At 37.2% G+C, this 19460-nt stretch overlaps 1 protein-coding gene across 2 annotated transcripts in view; it reads left to right on the top strand.

The window, feature by feature from the left end:
- ZFAND3 (zinc finger AN1-type containing 3) overlaps window positions 1-19460 on the top strand; it is a 317767-nt gene that overhangs the window by 145827 nt on the left and 152480 nt on the right. The gene's annotated exons all lie outside the window — the stretch shown is intronic.

The raw sequence follows: 19460 nt of genomic DNA, 5'->3' as shown, positions 1-19460 counted from the left end.
GTAATATTCATCTCCAGGAACCTGTGATAGAGTAGTTTTGTTAGCAGTCAGCTGAAAGACAGGTGTGGTGAAGTCAATAATGTAATGGCTTCAGTGAAGATTCCACTTAAATGAAAATAGGCCTGAATTATTCATGCAGTTTGCCAACTTAATATCCATTGATAAAGTGATAGTTTATTTTGAAAAAACTTTTGCGCTTTCTGAGTTTTGTTGGCACTTCGCTCCCCTGAGTTCATCTGTCAAAGTCATTAGATCTTCTGTCATTGTATTCATGGCTTTTAATTGTTTGACTACTTTTTCTCAGTTCCTGAGTTGCTGATTTGGTAAAACTATCATGATGTTCTTCCCTGTCAGCCTTCAGATGTTCCAAAGGGGCAGAACAACTTTGAGTACTATAGATTATTGATGGCACTTAGCAAGTAGTTAAATGCACCCAAGGTAAGGGAACTATATGATTAAAAAACTTGTGCTGCATTTTAGGTGGATGGTTTCTAAAATTAATTTCATTCCATGGGTGGCTTTCTGGACTTTAAAAAGCATGGATTCACAAAACTGTATTTTTTTTTTTAAATGAAAATGCCATTTTTGTAAAGATGAACCTCATTTATTAGTAAAGGACTGAAATAGCTTATGAAAGAGAGCCATCATCTTTAAACTTGGTCAATCTGGAGTAGTACTATTCAATAAAAACTTACGTGATGGTGGAAATGTTCTAGATCTGTGCTCTCCAGTATGATAGCCACCTGTAGTTATTGAGCACTTGAAATGTGGCTAGTGTGACTAAGGAACTGCATTTTCCATTTTATTAAATTTAAATAGCCACATGTGACAGCACAGTTCTTTGCTGCTATACCTTGTATTAGCATAGCTCTGGAGCATTATATAGGGTGCCTAAGCTAGAGGTTCTGAAAGAAAGTGATCCCACTGGGATTGTCTTGAAGCTGAAGACCTGAATACTGCCTGGAGTCACTCTTCTGGATTTTTCTGTGAAATAAATTAGGGACTGTTTTCCACTATTCCCAGTTTCTACATTGGGGAAGTTCTAAAATGTTCTTTCTCATCCACTAAATACTAAGTATTTACTATAATCTTAGATGAGCAGTGCAGGAGTCAGTATATTTTATATAGGTCAGATTAGTTTTCTGTCTCAAACCGTTATTGTGACCTGAGAGTTTATTACCTAGTATCGGTAGGAAAACAATCAACTTTCACTTTACTAAAACTGGTAGATTCACAAGTGGAAATATCAGATCTTGCCTTTTCATAACAAGTAATTCTTCTTTTGTCTACTTCTCATACTTTCACTTCTACCTTCATTACTTATTTTCTTTGAAAAGTTTTCCACCTGCAAAGTATTCTTTGCTTTAGAAATTCTTGCATGTAGGTAAATTTGGGAGTAATTGTTCAGATTACTAAAGTATTCTTGCTTTTCAAAGGTGGTCGTTATAGGTTCATCTAACTAGCACCTCTCAAGTTTATCATTTGACCTTAACTTATTTGGGTCATCAATTGAAGGTCAGTTGAGAGTGAAACTTTAATCAGTGGGAAAATAGATTTCAGTGTATAAAAAATAACTAATTTTTGATAATGCATTAGATGAAGTTGGGCATTCTTGCCTCAAGAACCTGGCCAGTTAGCCATGAACTGGTGAGCTACCTCCTCACATTTCCATCTATTTCATTATAAGCTGCCTCAGTTTCCTTGCTTGTACTATAGCGGCAAGAAATCTATTTTTGTGAAGATTAATAGAATGAAATAATGATTTCTCTGCGTGTTGTATGTAAGTGATGAGTCATTAAGTTATACACCTGAAACTAATATTACACTGTATGTTAACTAAGTGGAATTTAAATCAAAACTTGAAGAAAAAAGAAATAATGATTTCTCTCAAGTTCCTCTTCTGATTCAGAAAAGTGGTTCTTAGCAGGCACTGGGAAGAGAAGGCTAATTTGGCCTTTTAGTAGAGTCTCACCCAAAGCAGCCTTACTCTAAGCATACCTCACATTAATCCACTGCTGACAAATAGGCTCTAGGAAGATCAGCTTGCTGGAAGGACTCACTAAAAACATTTCATTAAGTATAAATGCACTCTTGCTTGTAATGCAGAAACTAGAGGGAAATTTTTGAAGGACATGTATTCTAGTTTGAGAAGTGCATTTACTGGTAGTATTTGAAATGCTGAAATGAAAAAAAGACAGTGTTAGTGGAGACAGGATAGTGACCTGGATTAGCTTGTTTCTTATATTTGAAATATGTTTATTGTACATTTAAAAAACTTGATTGAGGTATGTTTGACGTATGTATATACCTGTGAAAACATCAGCACAACTGAGATACTGAACATACTTGTCATCCACAAGTAAGTTTTCTCTCACACCTTAAGACTCCCATCCCCACCTCATCTCAGGCAACCGCTGATCTGCTTTCTGTCACAATAGATTAGTTTGTATAAATGGAATCGTAGGATGTATACTTTTTTTGGCAGGGGGCTCTTCACTTAACCATAACCAAAAGGCCAAGAAACAGTTTGTGGGAGGATCTTTTGGGGAGTGGATCTGGCTTCTTTCAGCATAATTGTTTTGAGATTTATCCATATTGTTGCCTGTGTCAACAGTTCATTCCTTTCAGATCGCTAAATCAGATCTGTTGTGTGGATATATTGTAAGTTATCCATTTATCTGTTGATGGACATTTCGGTTGTTTTTAGGTTCAAAAAAAATTTTTTTTTTGATGTTTATTTTTGTGAGAGAGAGACACACAGAGTGCAAACAGGGGAGGGGCGCACACACACACACACACACACACACAAACACAAAATCTTGAGGCAGGCTCCAGACTCTGAGCTGTCGGCACAGAGCCCGATGCAGGCTCAAACTCATGAACTGCAAGATTATAACCTGAGCTGAAGTTGGGTGCTTAACCCACTGAGCCACCCAGGTGCCCCTAGGTTTTGACTATTACAGATAAAGCAAGGCTTTGACGTGGAAGACTTTATATGGACATATATTCCTTATATTCCTTTTCTTTTGGGCATTACTAGGAGTGGGATGGATAGATCATATATGGGTAGGTGTATGTTTAATTTGTTAAGAAACTGCCAGAGTTTCCCAGTGGGGTTATACCATTTAATACTCTCAGCAGCAGCATATGGGGGTAGTAGTTCTTTTATATCCTCCCCACCACTTGATATGGTTACTCTTTAGTTTTTAGCCATTCTAATAGGTGTATTTTGGTATCTCATTGTGGTTATAATTTGCATTGCTCTCATGACACTGAGTATCTTTTCATGTGTTTATTTGCTATCCATGTATCTTTGGTGAACTGTCGAAATTTTTTGCACATTTTTAAATAGGATTGTTAATTTTATTATTACTGTGTTTTGAGAATTCTTTATGTATTCTGGATAAAAGTCCTTTTTATATATGCTTTTAAAGATTTTCTACTGCTGTGGGGCTTATATTTTCATTCTTTTAAAGTGACTTTTGAAGAGCAGAAGTTTTAAATTTCAGTGAAGTTCAAGTTTATTCATTTGTTCTGTTTTAGATTATTCTCTAAAATTTCTTTGTGTATTCGAGAAGTTTTATAGTTTTAAAAGTTTTATATTTAGATCTATGATTTATTTTGTAGTAATATTTACAGTATGAGGTATGGATCCAAGCTTTTCCCCCACCCTCCCACCCCCGCTTCCAATAGTTGGAAAAGTTTTCCTTTTACTATTTCATTGCCTTTAGGCCTTTGTCAAAAATCAGTTGTTTTATTAATATGTGTAAGTTTTTTTTTTGTTTCCTGGACTCTATATTTGGTTGTGTTAATCTGTTTCTCTATCTTATGCCAGTACCACTCTTGGGAAAGAATTGACACTTTAACAGTCTTGTCTTTTTATCTATGATCAAGCTCTCTCTCTCCATTCATTTAAGACTTTAATTTCTCTCAGTAATATCTTGTATTTCTTCCTATATAGGTTTTTCATACCTCTTGTCAGGGTTATTCTTTTTTGTCTTTTTAATATTTCATTTGTTTTCGAGACAGAGAGACAGTGCAAGCGGGGGAGAGACAGAGAGAGAGAGAGAGAGGGAGACACAGAATCCAAAGCAGGCTCCAGGCTCTGAGCTGTACTTAGAGCCAGACATGGGGCTTGAACTCACGAACCATGAGATCATGATCTGAGCTGGAGCCAGATGCCCAACTGACTGAGCCACCCGGTCACCCCCCCAGATTTATTATTTTTGGTGTTATAAGTAGTATTTAAAGTTTTTCCTATTTCTGATTGTACATTGATTTTATATCCTGTCATGTTTATAAATTATTTAAATATTAGTTCTAGTAGCTTTATTATTGATTCCATTGGGTTTTCTACATAGACTTAACAGGTTTTCTATGAATAAAGGGAGTTTACTTCTTTCTCTCTAATCTGGATGCCTTTCATTTCTTTTTCTTGTCTGATTGCACTGGCTGGACCTTCCACTATAGTGTTGAAGTGGTGACCGAATATCTGATCTAAGCAGAAAAGTGTTCAGTCTTTCACTATTAAGTATGTGTGGAGTTAGCTCTAGGTTTTTTTTTTATAGATGGCCTTGACTAGGTTGAGCAAGTTCCCTTTTGTTTCTAGTTTGCTGAGAGTTTTTATCAAGAATGTTGGATTTTGTAAAATGCTTTTTCTTTGCTTATTGAGATCATATGGTTTTCTCTTTTAGCTTAATGTGGGGTTAATCTAGTGAATTAATTACACTGACTGATTTTCAAACCTTGTCTTGCATTTTTGAGATAAGCCCTGCTTCATGATGTGGTATCCTTTTAGTGGATAATGTGGATTCATTTTGGTAAAATATTATTTAGAATTTTTACATCTGTATTCATTATGGATATTAGTCTATAGTTTTTCTATCTTGTAATGTCCTTGTCTGGTTTTATTATCAGAGGAAATTCTGACCTCAGACACTGAGTTGGGAAGTATCCCTTTCAATTCAGTTGTCTGTAACAGTTTGTTTAGAATTGGTATTATTTCTGACTTAAATGTTTGGTATTCACAAATGAAGCCACCTATGCCTGGAATTTTCTCTGTGGGAGGATTTTTAACTACAAATACAGTTACATATTTTTAAAGTTTATTTATTTTGAGAGAGTGCACACACAAGTGAGCGGGAAGGGGGAGAGAGAGAGAGAGAGAGACAGACAGACAGACACCCCCAAGCAGGCTCCATGCTGTCAGCACAGTGCCCCAGTGTGTCCTCAAACCCAGGAGATGTGAGATCATGACCTGAGCCAAAGTTAAGAGTTGGAAGCTTAACTGGCTGAGCCACCCAGGCACCTCTACTTTTATCTTTATTACTTCCTTTCTTCTGAATATTAATTTTACTTTGTTCTTCATTTCTAGTTTTTTAAGATAGAAGCCAAATTTATTAAGATCTTTTCTAATAAAGATATTCAGTGCTATAATTTCCCATCTAATTATTGCTTTAGCAGCAATACAGATTCTGCTATGTTGTTTTAATGTTCTTATCTGCTAATTTTGACATCTGTGTTAGTTCTGGTAGTTGATGGCTTAGTCCTTTCAGGCTGCTATAACAAAATGCCACAGACTGAGTGCCTTATAAATGAGAGATTTATTTCTTTATGGTTCTGGAGGTTGGCTTAGGGTGGCAGTTTGGCCGAATGATGGCTCTCTTCTGGATCATAGATATCTCATTGTACCCTCACATGAAGGAAGGGGCTACTTAGCTCTGTGATACCTCTTTTATAAGAACACTATTCCAATACATTCATGAGAACCCCACTCTCATGAGCTCATTGCCCCCCAAAGGCCTTTCCTACTAATATCATCATCTTTTAGGGGTTAGGATTTCAGCATGTGAATGACCATAGCAGTTGTGAATGATTGGTTTTTCTTCTTATGGGTGTTTTCCTACTCCTTTGTGTACCTGGTAATCTTTGGATACCAGATATTGTGAGCTTTACCTTGTTGGATGCTGTATATTTGTGTCTACCTACAAATCTTCTTGAGCTTTGTCCCAGGATGCAGTTTAACTTCTTTGGAAACAATTTGATATTTTGGAGTTGTGCTTTTAGGATTTTGTTAATATGGGTCTGAAGTGGTGCTTAATCTAGGGTTAATTGTTCTCTACTTGCAAGGCAAGATCTTCTTGAGCACTTTACCCTTGCCCTAAATTATGAGTTTTCTTCGTCTGACCTTTGGCACCATTCCCAGCCTTGTGTGCATGACAGGTACTGTTCCTCCTAATCCTTTTGGATTCTTTTCCTGGCCTTGGATAGCTTATTTATTTAGAGCAAGAGAGTGTGTGCATGTGCATGCTAGCAGGGGAGGGGCAGAACAAGGGAGAGAGAATCCCAAGCAGGCTCCACATACAGAGCAGAACCCAATGCAGGGCTTCATGCCACAACTGTGAGATCATGACCTGACTGGAAACCAGGAGCCAGACACTCAACCCCCTGAACCACCCAGGCACCCTGGATAGTTTTTTTTTTAAATATACACGTACTGATCTGTACACTGTTAATCTGTCCTATGAAATCTAGCCGCGTTGGTCTCAGCCAATTTGCAGCTAATTTCCTCAGCTCAGGGCATTTGGGCAGGACCACCTATACAGTTTGCCAGGGCCCAGTGTAAAATGAAAACGTGGGCCGATTATTCAAAAAACTTTTTGAATTTCTTTCTTTTTTTTTTTTTTTTAATTTATTTTTGAGAGAGAGAGACAGAGTGTGAGTGGGGAAGGGCAGAGAGAGAGGGAGACATAGAATCTGAAGCAGGCTTCATGCTCCGAGCTGACAGCATAGAGCCCAACGCAGGGCTAAAACTCACAAACCGTGAGATCATGACCTGAGCTGAAGTCGATGCTTAACCAACTGAGCCACTAAGGTGCCCCAAAACTTTTTGAATTTCAAGGTGGCAACAGCAGAGCATTAAACTATGCACAGGTCCTTTCTGAGCTACAGCTGCACAGGTTGCAAAGCCCCTGAAGCTAATGCTGCTGTGGGGTTTCATCTCCTTTTCCCTTCCATGTTCTGTGGCCTGGAGACCTCTTCCAAGGCTATAAGCTGAGGCATTCTTAGGGCTTGTCTCCTTTGTTTCCTATCTCTTAGGAATTATTGTTGTCCTTATTTTGTCAGATGGTGAATTTTGAATTTTGATAACTTTTATCTCATGTCTTTCTTTTTCTTTCTTTCTTTCTTTCTTTCTTTCTTTCTTTCTTTCTTTCTTTCCTTCCTTCCTTCCTTCCTTCCTTCCTTCCTTCCTTCCTTCCGTGCGTCCATCCGCCATTGTTTCAGGCAAGAGGATAAATTCATTTCCTGTTAGTCTGTCTTGGCTCTGGAAACAGAAGTTATTTTTGGTGTAAAGATCTGATAGCTGCTTTTTGTTTGTTAATTCATTTAAGGACCTGGTAGCTTCTTTTGTGTTATACTAGTTTCCCCCTATTTGATCTGTGGGGTTGGCATCTTGTTTAGGTAGCTGTTTTGGGTAAAATCTGTCTTGTGTCACACTTGCTGATCTGTTTTCCACTCATAATTCCTGGGCTATAGGGTCTTGAAGTAGAAGCAGACTTCATGTTAACCATCAACTCATTTTCTGAATTGTACCACTTCAGGCAAATGTTATCTTCCTGCTAGCTTCTGCCCTGGGACGCCTGGGTGGCTTAGTTGGTTAAGTGTCAGACTTCAGCTCAGGTCATGATCTCCTGGTTTGTGGGTTCAAGCCCCGCATCGGGCTCTGTGCTGACAGCTCCGAGCCTGGAGCCTGCTTCGGATTCTGTGTCTCCCTCTCTCTCTGCTTCTCCCCCACTCATGCTCTGTCTCTCTCTCTGTCTGTCTCTCAAAAATAAAACATTAAAAAAAATTAAAAAAAAATCACTCTGCCCTTATTTTTCTCTGTATTGCATTTAAATGTAAGTTGCAGATGGGTGAGGACAATTCTCTTTTCTCCCATCTCCTTCAAAATGCATCCCCTTGCAGTGCAATTTGATCGGCATTTGTGCAGGAAGGTATTAGCAGCCTTTCAGATATGCCCTGCCCTATTAGCAAGAATATACAGTGATACAAAAATGAATTTGTCAAGAGTTTTATGGCTTCATGATCTATCGTACAATATTAATCCTGCTGCAGTGTTATTAAGTCATTTTTCATCTCCCCTCAAATTACTGTTGACGTTCTATTACTGGATTTGTTCTTGTCCCCAGATTAAAACATAAAGGAAAAAAATCTTCCCTGCTACAATATTAAAATTAATTGTAGGGTAAGCAGTATCTTGCTTGGTGAAGTAGAATCCTTCTGGAAAAATTATAACATGAATTTATTTCTCTGCTTTCTACTTGTTTTTGTACACAAAAAAGCACAATTGGAATATACTTTTAAGAGTACAGAGAACAGAGCAAGGGAAGAGGGTAAATTTAAAATATATAAGGTTTTCCAAAAAGAGAAATGAGAAAATCAGGAGCTTGAGCCTGGGGGGACCCACACCTAAAGAGTGCTTCCAGCCTAAAGGCTGATAGTATTAGATGGGTAGGTAGAAGAATTAGGGCTGACTTAGGATCCTATTATGTTCATAGGAGTAACATGTTTCTTCTATTTTCAGAAATTTAGGGGTACTTAAAGATCATACGATAAGGTCATCACTTACAAAGGGTAGTGCCAAAATCAGGACTCAGGAATAAGAAGAGAGCTGTTACTATTACTTAAGAATTAAGACTAAATGATGCTCCTCTGTGAGTGTGTTTTTTCTTTCTAAATCATTTTCATCCATTTGAGAGCAGATGTGAGTCTCATGTCTGTGACTTCTGTAATGAAATCACAGGGTATTTTGTTGACTTCTGGTCATAGTTAGGTAATCTGGTATGTTAATTGTTAAAGTAGAAGGAATCCTACGGTAATTATTGAAACTGGGGGTAAATTTACTTTAAAATGTTTGTTTACATTTTTGAATGAAAGAAGTAAGTTGAAATACAGTATTTTAGTCTTATAAATCTGCATTTACATATAAAATATAACATTCATGTATGGTATAAATTATTTATAGCATGTATTTAAATGTAAATAGATATAACATGAATAATAACTTTTTTCTTTGTAGAAAGGCAACATGAGTTGTATAATAAAAAATATAGCCAATTACACATTTTTTGTATTTGTAAATGATGTGTAAATGGTGTAGCAACCTTTAAAAGGGTGAGTATAGGGGGTAGGGAAAGGAAGTTTGATATTCAGTCTCTGGTAGGTTGGAAAAATAATCACTATTTGTCATTTGAGTACAGTGGATATTCATATTTTTATATTTTAAGTCATTATGAAAAATATACAGAAATAAAAAAAGGATAGTGAAAAAGGCTTCATGAATTTTAATTAGATTTAAATGTAGCAAACTTTTTTTTATCATGTAAATTTAGCCATGTAAACATCATAAAAGATGAAAGAATACAGTTACATGTACTTTTTAGCAGAATGGGGTGATCTGTGTTCTTGTTGCAAAAGATCATGTGACAGAGTTCTTCCTAGTAAATGACTAGATGAGAATACCATAATTTATTTTTTACTTTTTAGAGAGAGAATGAGAACATGAGCAGGGGAGAGAGGTAGAGGGAGAGAAAGAATTAAAAAAAATTTTTTTTAAATGTTTATTTTTGAGGGAGGGAGGGAGCAGGGGAGGGGCAGAGAGAGACAGAGAGAGACACAGAATCTGAAGCAGGCTCCAGGCTCTGAGCTGTCAGCACAGAGCCCAACATGTGGCTTGAACCCACAAACCATGAGATCATGACCTGAGTGGACACTTAGCTGACTGAGCCACCCAGGTGCCCCAAGAATATTCTTTTTTCTTTTTAACATTAGAAATACCTTCTTAACAGTCTAGAGTGCTTCTGTCTTTTTGCAACCATCTGATTTGTCTAATAATTTTGAACCATCTTTCTCTGTTAATTTTCTCTGCCATCTTTGGCAGAAAATGAAAAATTCTGATTTCTCAGCTACATTTATTGGAAGGTAAAGCAGATTACAAAGATGGTATCTTCAAGTCTTTAATTTCTTCATCTTCTTTTTTTAAATTTATTTATTTATTTTGAGAGAGAGAGTGAGAGCGAGAGAGCGCTAGCGAGCATGCAGAAGCAGGGGAAAGGCAGAGAGAGAGAGGGAGAGAGAGAGAACCCCAAGCAGGCTCTGCACTGTCAGTATGGAGCCCGATGCTGGGGGCTTAGGAACTCACGAAAGGGGATATGATATCATGACTTGAGCTGAAATCAAGAGTCGGGTGCTCAACCAACTGAGCCACCCAGGTGCCCTTTTATTCCTTCTTGAAAGACGATGCAAATACTTTGTACAATGCAATGAGAAAATGGAAGGGTATGATTGTTTCACTGTTGCATCATCCTTCAATGTAGACAATTCCCTTTTCCCTTTTTCTTATTATTGTAGCCTTTTTAAAAGCATAGTTGGATATAATTGATAAATAATGGCAAGTAATGATAAAGTAACTCCCAGGATGATGAAACTGCAAAAATGTTTCAAGATATAGAGAAAATAAGATCATTAAACTTATGTGTTAGATTTATAAAATGGATCCAGTAGACCAATATGGTAATTGCAAGGTGGAGCATGAAGTTTCTTACATTGAGTCTGTGAATAGAGGTCAATAAAGATGAATCTTAAATTAGAACTATTGAAAAATAAGTTGGAAACTAAATTGGGTCTGATGAACTGAGGGTTAAAAGCTTTTAAGGTAAAGTGGTCTAGGTTTTCCCATTGTATATATGAGAAGTTGAAGTGCATTGTTAGTGGCACAACCATCCATTGCTTGGAATGGAGGATGAGATGTGCTCAATGCAGTCTTAGTTTCCACATTCCCCCAGTTGGTGTCTGAGAGCACACTAAAGATTTGAATGCCAGTCAGCTTATGGTCTCTTCTTTAGTTGATGGTAGGATGTAGAGATTGTACTTTTTGGCAACCTTTAAATTGTGTTTGGTTACATAATTTGAACAAAGCAGTGTCATCCCGGATACAATGCTGACGGTGAGTTTGCAGAAACTTTGACTTAAAGAATGATTTTAGGACATCCTAGCATTCATTTGTGCAGCATGAGTCCAGTGTGTGAGAGTGAGCTGATCTTGCAGAGGGTAAGGCAGGGTTCAGTAAACCTGTCTAACACAGCGAGCTAGTTGTAGTTGCTGTCAGTGCATCACCCTTTTGAGTATATAAAAACCTGGGATTTGGTCTGTTAGTTTTCAGAGAGGATATGTATTCTGTGTTCTTGGAGCTGCTGCAGCAGTTACACTTTTCTTTTAACATACTTTAGTGTGAAAACTGAAAAAAAATTAAAAGAGTTTCATTTGTAATTATTCAATTATGTAAGATTTTTAGTACTTTGATTTTATTTCCCTCAGTTTCCTCTAGCTTAGTAAATAAAGACCTGTAAGCTAAGCAATGACTGTTGAGCACCAGGTATGTTTGAGGCACTGGAGGAATGTGATATTCAAGGGAATCCTTTGGTGAAATAAAATTTTAAAAATTTCTTTGTAATGACACTAACTCAGTCTAAGAAATACTTATTTCTTAGGAACTTCAGTGACGCCAGGAAGAAGGAAGTCATAGTTGGAAGATACATAAATATGAATATAATAGTCTTGGCCTGAAAAAACCTTAGACTTTATTTGAAATCCTTATACTAACATTTTAGTTTTCAAAGTTAAAAAAAAAATCATCAGTAAAGTTTAGGTCGGTGTTACCATTTAAGTCATTGGTAATACCAACAGAGCAAGGCATAAGCAATTACAGAACAGGAAAGGGGAACAGAGAAAGGAGTATTAAGATGTAGAAGAAGTAAACGTTTAGGACAAGAGAGGCAGATATCTGTGAAATTGTGAAGCTATGTGAGATTTGCTTTTTATTTTTCTACTCTCTTTTAACATCTGAATTGTCTTGTAATATAAGGTCTGTCCAACCCAAAAGTCTTTATTGAGTACTAAAGGCATTGTGCTAAAGGCATTATGCTCATATCCCTAGATGGAAATTGATTAACCTACTTTTCCAGGGGCATGTGTGTTTTAATAGGAAACACAAAGTAGACATTGTCTATAAATGTGTTCATTTTGGCCGTCAGTGTTTTATTTATTTTTTATTTTTTAAAGTTGTTTTAATGTTTATTTATTATTGAGAGACAGAGAGAGAGACAGAACATGAGCATGGGAGGGGCAGAGACAGGAGGAGATGCAGAATCTGAAGCAGGCTCCGGGCTCTGAGCTGTCAGCACAGAGCCGGACACGGCTCTTGAACTCAAAAACAGCGAGATCATGACCTAAGCTGAGGCCGGACGCTTAACCGACTGAGCCACCGAGGCGCCCAGGCCTTCAGTGTTTTAAAACTAGGGGAGCTTTTTACATAAATTTTGAATGTTTGGCTTCTCTTTACAAACTGTTTTTCTTACCTCTTTTTAATTTTGGTGTGTTTCCAGCCTTCAGGTGTTGAGTAGATGTTGCCCCTTTAGACTGACAGGCATTCCTGAGTTTGTTACAGACTTAAAACTTCATGTTGTTCTGAACCCAGCTTACTTTATTTACTCACTTCTCTTACCTGCCCAGTTCCCATAGACATTTCAGTTTGTAACCTTTGCCCTTGAACTCTGATAGGATTCATCAACTAGGAGGGGACTTAACAGATTTGAGGCTGGTGGCAATCGTTGAATAACATTCTGCGATAGGCACCAAAAATTGTACTTAGTAAGTTGCTTACTAGTGTCATCTGCACATAAGAAATGCCTTACTTTGGGAAGTGAAGAAATAACCACTAGTTTCTTTAAATAACATAGTTTCCTTAGATAACATATAGTGGCTAGCCCCTTGTTGGCGGGTTTTTAATCCCTTAGTTTAGTATATAAAAATAAATGTTAGTAAAACTCCCTGAGTCTTCTGTCCAACTTTACATTGACCCAGCTTCTTTTTTTTAAGCATTTTGGCAAATCACTTACTTTTATCATTTAAAATTATCATAATTTAAGAAAGGGTATATAGCAAGAGATGAATCTTTGAAGAAAGCAGGAATGTTATATTCAACCATCCATACATACCCTGAAAGAAGGATATTTCCACTCGTTATTTATTCCTTTATTCTATGGTGAAAGGCAAACTTACTTCATACCATGCTATTAAGAAGCCTAAGTCATAACTATGACTGTGAAAAAAGTTTTCAGAATGTTTGCTAAATGTTCTAAGCATGGAGGGGAATACAAAGGTGACTAACATATGATCTTATTCAAATAGGCTATGGCTTACCAATTTTAAAACTTATTCCCGAATGTAGGCCAGTGATTTATCTTGGAGATCAGTGACCTTGGAAAAATCTCTAAAATATTTAGATTGGAGTAGGGTTTTGCTTCGGATCAGATTATGGCACCCGTTGACAAAGTTTGAAATTTAACCTCAGTTCTAGGAGATAATGTAAATACTCAGAACAAATGTGGGGGAGTCGAAGTGAGGTAGGCCCCATATCTCCAAGCATGAGAGAAATTCATTTCTGTGATATGCGGAGTCAGAGGTTACAGATGATGATGTTTAGAGAGATTGTTTTCCTAGGTTTTGAAAAAATGGTTTAGAGTTTTGAATTTGTTCTAAAAGTCCTCCCAGTAACAATAGCTAGCCTTTAATTGGTAACACTGTTGTCATAACTTTACAATCAATAGGAAATTAATAGAAAAAATAGAATTCGCTTGTATAGAGATTTAGAATATCCTGGAATACCTTATTCTGAGAAAAATGAGGATACCTGTATTTGTGTGTGGTATTGGGACTACAAACCTAAACCTATAAAACCTGAAGAAATCATAAGCATTCTCAATGCAGTAATTGTCTGCTTTCAAATGGTAGTTCGGTCACCTGCCTCAGACTTAGAAGAATCTAACTCTTAACCCCTGTGTAAACACTACTGTCCTGATGCAGAACTTCTGAAACCATTTGCTTGTACTTTGTTGAATCAGGGTTAAGAGGAGTGGAGAGAGAAGCAAGAGCCAGATAGGTTAGGTGACTTTCTGACTCTTCTCACTGGAAACTGGTATGGATCTGGTGACCCTAGGTCATGATTTCCTTGGTCTCAACTGCACTATCTTTATTAAAAATTTTTTTAAGTGTTTATTTATTTTTGAGAGAGAGACAGGGAGAGTGCTAGCGGGAGAAGGGCAGAGAGAGAGAGAGAGAGGGAGACACAGAACTTGAAGCAGGCAGCACAGAGCCCGTTGCGTGTGAGATCATGACTGAGCCAAATTCAGACACCTAACAGACTAAGCCACCAGGGTGCCCCTCAACTTCTCTTTCTTTAAAAGGAAGTATTATTACTGTTGGACATGCCTTCAAAATGAAACTTCCTCTTTAAAATGATATCTTTTAATACATTTAGTATTTTCTGGGAAAAAATTCTGAGTTTCTCAGGAAAGTCTTGGGACTGTTCTAGTTACTTGCAGGACGTTTTGAAAACTACTGATAAAGTTGTTGGAGTTGAGACACAATAAATACTGTGTAAGTTAGATTTTTTTGGTAAAATTTTTAATGCTACGTTAGAAGTAACAAACTTATTTTTTTACCAAAAAGTTAAAAAAAAAAAAAAAAAGCAAAGTTTCCATAGTAACGTTATCTGTGCCCTCACAGCGGCCTTATTACCCCATTCGACTGTGTGATTAATGCTCTTTTCCTGATAACTGTAGAAGCACATAGGATTCTTTCTGTATCACTGGGTATGAACTTCAGTGCTGCTTTCCTGGTAAGCTGTGTAAATATGTGGTCTCAATATGTATCTCCAGTTTGACCTTTATACTTTCTGTTCCTGCCAAACTTTTCCTTGCAGTGGTGTCTTGCTGCATCTGCTGCCAACTCTTTCCCATTCCCCCACTCACTGCCAGAAATGTCACTGCTCTGAAATTTGTTTATTTTGTCATCTTGTCTCCATTCCTGACATTCTTCATTGTTTGCCCCCATATAATTCAAGATGTTAATGTTATCTCAATACAGTTTCTAACCGGAAGCTTACGGAGTTTTTTTGTTTTGTTTTGCAAAATTAAAATATGCTATTTCCTAAATGTTTTTTCTTAGCTTGATGTCTCCATTGAAGCCAGCCATTATTTCTAAGATAAATTTTTGACATTGATTTGTTTTCATATTGCTTCTAACAACTCTTGTTCACTTAAGGATGTGGCCTTGGGGCACCTGTGTGCCTCAAACTGTTAAGCGTCTGACTCTTGATTTCGACTCTCATCGTGATCCCAGGACTGTGGGATTGAGCCCTGTGTTGGGTTCTGCACGTAGCACGGAGTCAGCTTTAAGGTTGTCTGCATCTGCCCCTCCCCTGCTTGTGTGCATGCTCTCTCTCTCTCAAAAAACGAAAAATTAAATTAAAATTAAAAAAGAATGTGGTCTCAATGTAGATTGTTAGCTCTTCCTTCCTCCCCTCCCTTTCTCCAGCATTTTCTGAGTATACTCTGTGTCAGGGACTTTTAGGCTCCAGAAATAGAGTAATGAGAAGCTTTTAAAGTGTCTAGTTTTTATTAACTTCACAAATATTTAACTGAACACCTAATGTATATTAGGCACTATTCTGGCACTGGAATTTACCAGAAAATGACACTGGCAAAGTCTCTACTTCTAAAAAACCTTATATTGTTGTGAGAAGAGAAATAAATATGTAGTGTGTCAGATGATAATGAGTGCTATGGAAAATAAAAAGAATAATTAAGGACAGAGGGGATGCTAGGAGAAGGAATATGTGAATGTGTAGATTTCTTATTTTATGTAAGGGAGTTAATTAGGTAAAGACCAAGCTATGTGGTTTTCTGGGGGTAGAGTGTCCAGGCAACAGTGACAGCAGATGCAAAGGCCCTGAGGCTGGAGAGTGTTTAAGATATGTTCTAGGAGCTGCAGCAAAATGCCACTGTTGGCTGGTGCAGCCTGAAAGACTAAGAGACTGGTAAAAAGATGGAGTCAGAAGTAACAAGAGACTTGAGTTAGTAAGGACCTTGAAGGCTTTAGTAAGAACTTGAGCTTTCACTCTGGATGAGATGGGAAGCCAGCGTAGAGCAGGGTTTGATGAAATCGAAGGAGTGATGTGATCAGACATAATTTTAAAAGGGTTTCTTGGGCTGATACATGGGGCAAAGGAGGATGCAGAACATCCATTTAGGAGATTATTACAGTAATTCGAATTTGAGATCAGATGGTGTGGTCCAGGGCTATGGAGTTGGGAAGAACTGTTACAGTTTTGGATATACTTTGAAGGTATCTCTAAGAGAATTTTTTGAAAGTCAAAGATGACTCAAGATATTTGGTCTAAGCAACTGGAGGAATAGAAGTATCTTTTACTGAGATGAAGTAGGCTGCCAGAGAAGCAGTTTTGATGGGAAAATAGGTTGCGTTTGGGGCATGTTAAGTTTGAGATGCTGTTAGACTGGATAAGGTCACCTAAATTGTTTTGATAATCATGTTTCTCTGGAGTTAGCTAAAATGTATAGTTTAAAAAAATGAAAAAAATAGCGATATATTTAGACATAACTGTGAGTTTAACTCGTGTTTGCTTACAATTCTTTCTTGTATTTCACATCTTCCTACTGCTGAGGATCACTTTTTTGTTGGAGAACATGCTCTGGTATTGTTATCAGAAGTAACTGTGGTACATTTGACAGTCATGTTGGAAAACGTTAGTGTTTTGCTCTTTTGGTGTCAATGCTGTGTGACTGCATAGAAAGGCCTAAATTCAGAGAGATATCCCTCAGAAACTTTGTCTAACAGGAGTTCCATAAAGGGAAAGCAGGAAAAAAAAATGGGAGGGGGGTCAAAATAGTGAAAGAAAGTTTGCAGTGCTAAAGACTGAAATCTGAAATCTTCAAAATTAGTGGACCCACACCAAATAATAACAAGATTTTAACCTGATAAAATTTCTTAACACATTAAAAAAAAAAATGCTTCTAAAAGAAATTTCACACCAGATTCTCTGCTTAAGGAGAATCCAGTTGCCAGACTTTGTTAGCGCCTTTGGATGCTGTGAATCAATGAAGGGATGCCTTCAAAGCAATATATAAGATACCAGGATTGGAGAGTAAAATTTTAGATACAGTGACTAGAGAATGTCACTGTAAAAATCTGAAGGATGTGAGGGAGTTAACCATGTCGATATCTAGAAGATGAGCATCCCAGACAGAGGGAACACAAGTGCAGAGATCCAAAGGCAGAAGTTTTCTTGATTAAGAACAGCAAGAAAGCCAGTATGACTAGAGCAGAGAGAGCAAAGGGTGAATAATAGGAGATGATGTCAAGGGGTAAGGGGCTCAGATCAGGTAAGGGCTTGGGTATCATGGTAAAGACTTTAGCTTTTACTGAATGAGATGAAAATCCATTGAAGGGTTTTGAGCAGAGTGATGATATAATCTGATGTGCTTTTAGCAGCTAGAGCTGTTCTTTTGTGTTAAGAAATGACTGGGGGACAAGAGCAAGGGCAGTTAGGAGGTTACAGTAATAATCCAAGGGAGAGTTCATATATCTTAGATCAGAGTGATGACAGTAAGGGTGATGAAAAATAGTTGAATTTGTAATCTTTTTTGAAGGTAGAGTTGGCAGAATTGCTGGCAGATCAGAAGTGGGAGAAAGGGGGAAAGAAGGAGAAAGAAGAGACAGCGATCAAATCAAGTGTGATATAAAGATTTTTGACTTGAGCAGTTCCTGAATGGAATCACCAAAAACTGATTATCAAAAGACATGGGTGTGGGAGCTAGAATATTAGAAACTTACCTTTAGACACATTTTTTAAACCCATTGATCTTTGACAGTCTGAAAAGTGAAAAAAAAATCATTTTAATTTGTATTTCTCTTACTGTGAGTGAAATTGATCATTTGCATTTCCTTTATTGTGACCCATTTATTTTAATTAATTTGGAGAGACCTTTTCCTCTTGGGTGGTTCTTTTTCTTTTGATTTGTAGTGATTCTTTTTATAAATGAAAGAATTAGCTCTTTGTGATATTTGTTGCAAAAGTCAGCCTGCCCCAGTTGTCCTTGTTTTTATTTTTAAAGCTTGTGTTTTTGTGCATTTCAAGACTTTTTTTTTAATATTATTGAATTAATCAGTTTTTTATAGTGTCAGGGTTTGGTTCATACTTAGGTCTTTATCCTGACGTTATTTTAAAAGTATGTATTTTTTGCCAGTACTTTTGTGATTTTATTTGCATTTTAATCTTTATCAGGATCGTAAATGAAATGCTGCACTAGATGATGGGTTTGTTGAAGGGATGCTCTGTAAAGTCAGGATGCAACCGCAGGACCTCAGTGCTTACCGGATAGAGCATGTTTCTTGAAGAGCTTCAACAAAGGATATAGCAACAGGGACTAGGCTTTCCTCAGACTTCTCAAGTTCTCCTCCTTTGAGAGGATTTGACTGGCTGCTACCTGATAACACAGGGAAATGGTTCTCAGAATTTTTGGCTGAATCAGTTCAGCAGCATCTGGAGGATTTGTTAAAATATAGACTGCTAAATAAACCCCACCTCCAGAGTTTTGGGTCTCTGGGTATGCTGTACAGTTGGAGAATTTCCATTTCTAACAAGTTTTCAGGTAATGATGATAGTCCTCAGACAATACTTCGAGAACTACTGGCCTAGAGGTTCTGGGGCTTAAGCTCTGGAATCAGTTTTGAGTTCAAATCCCTGTTCTGGTATTTATTAGCTCTGTGATTTGGGGCGGGTTTTTTGCTTTCTTTTTTTTTTGTTTTTTTTTTGTCTCCCCTTGCACTCTCTCAAGCCACGTTTTCCTTTCCCTGAACTAAGGTATATATTTCTTAAAGCTTTTGTGAGGAATAAAAGAAATAGTATATTCAAAATAGCCTGTACTTGGGCACCTGGCTGGCTCAGTCTGTAGAACATGTGACTCTTGATCTCAGGGTCTCAGGGTTGGGACTTTTAAGTCCCATACTGGTGCGGAGCCTACTTAACAACATCAGCAACAACAACAACAAAGTAGTATGTATTTGAAACATGGTAAATGCCCATACTAAATAGTAAGTTGCTGCTTCTTTTAACAAACTCTATTTGTTCATTGTGTCAGTGCTCTTTAAAAAGGCTATATGAACAGAACAGCATGTAATTTAAAAATTTCTGGTAGCTGTATTAAGAAAGTAAGCAAAATAAAATTAGAAAGGCGAAATTAACTTTAACCATTTTAACCCAAATATATGAAATATTTAATATATAATAAAGTTATTAATAAGGTATTTCACATTCTTAATAAGTTTTTGAAATTTGGCATGTATTTTATACACACAGCACATCTTAATTCAGACTAATCACATTTCAAGTGAGCAATAACCATGTGTGGCCAGTGACAACCGTTTTAGACCGTGCCCGTCTAACCACTCCTCTTCACCCTACCCGTCTTGGCCACTTCCATTGTGCCTTGCTTCAGGTACTGATTCTTGGTCTAATTACTTATACACATGTAAGTGAAACT

The sequence above is a fragment of the Panthera uncia genome (assembly GCF_023721935.1).
Source record: "Panthera uncia isolate 11264 chromosome B2 unlocalized genomic scaffold, Puncia_PCG_1.0 HiC_scaffold_24, whole genome shotgun sequence".
Classification (NCBI taxonomy): domain Eukaryota; kingdom Metazoa; phylum Chordata; class Mammalia; order Carnivora; family Felidae; genus Panthera; species Panthera uncia.
The sequence above is the reverse complement of the archived record's forward strand: the minus strand, read 5'-3'. Positions and strand labels throughout refer to the sequence as shown.